Genomic DNA, 986 nt, shown 5'->3' on the forward strand with positions numbered 1-986 from the left:
ATCAATTAGTCAGACAGAGAAAAGATGGATAATTCAGATGGCAACCAACCTATCGATGCAGAGTCGATTGAGTCAGAGGATCGTCCACTTAATGCTGATGGAATCCACGGTAGTGAGACCCACGACAACGTTCTGTGGCTGTCCGGCACTGTGAATAAAAGCAATCAAACGTAATTACATATACACTCGTCCTTTGCCAATTTATATGTGTGTACAGAAGATATCCAGAATAAGTGATATAAATCCAAAGGGTGAACCCACTCCGTCTTGAGTGGTGATGATGGTGTCCAAAGATGCCCCTGCGTTGCCTGAGGGCGTCCACCCTGTCACGGTGACCTGGTACTTCCCGCAAGCTCCAATGCCGTCAGACTGATCGAAGTGTCACTACTCTGTCGGCGCAGAAGAATGCCATTACACAACACTGTGTATGGATCGCGTGTTTGTGAACTATTCTTTTTCGTACGTACATGTTAGCGATAAATGACCTTTAAAAAACTCTTAGCAGGACAGATATATAAAGCCAAGAGGGACTTACATTTCGCATTCCGTTACGGTGTCCGAATCCAGGCGGTAGCAGACTTCGTAAACGTCGACGCACCGGGGTTCGTGGGCGGGGGCGTCCCAGGTAAGGTTGGTTCCAGTGCTTCCAATCCTGACACTACGATGTTGCTAGGGGCTCAGGAGCTGCCAGAGGATTTCGAGGATTGATTTAGAGTGTGTGTGAGGGTTTGTTGATGTTTAAGGAATTAAAATGGTTATCCGTGTAGGTAATCTCAGAAACTTATATGTCTTGCTGTACCTATAAGAGACAGAAGATTCTAGTAATCAAGTTTTAGTGATTCTTGTAACGTTAAAGGGGAAAATGGAACCAAGAAAAAAACGATTCTTTTTCTTAACCACTCTTATCCAAATAAAAGAAACAAGAAGAAAATCCAGAATAGAACAGGGAACAGCCAAAAATCTAATTTTTCTTAATCTCTCTTATC

Source organism: Penaeus monodon, chromosome 19 (assembly GCF_015228065.2).
Source record: "Penaeus monodon isolate SGIC_2016 chromosome 19, NSTDA_Pmon_1, whole genome shotgun sequence".
Taxonomy (NCBI): domain Eukaryota; kingdom Metazoa; phylum Arthropoda; class Malacostraca; order Decapoda; family Penaeidae; genus Penaeus; species Penaeus monodon.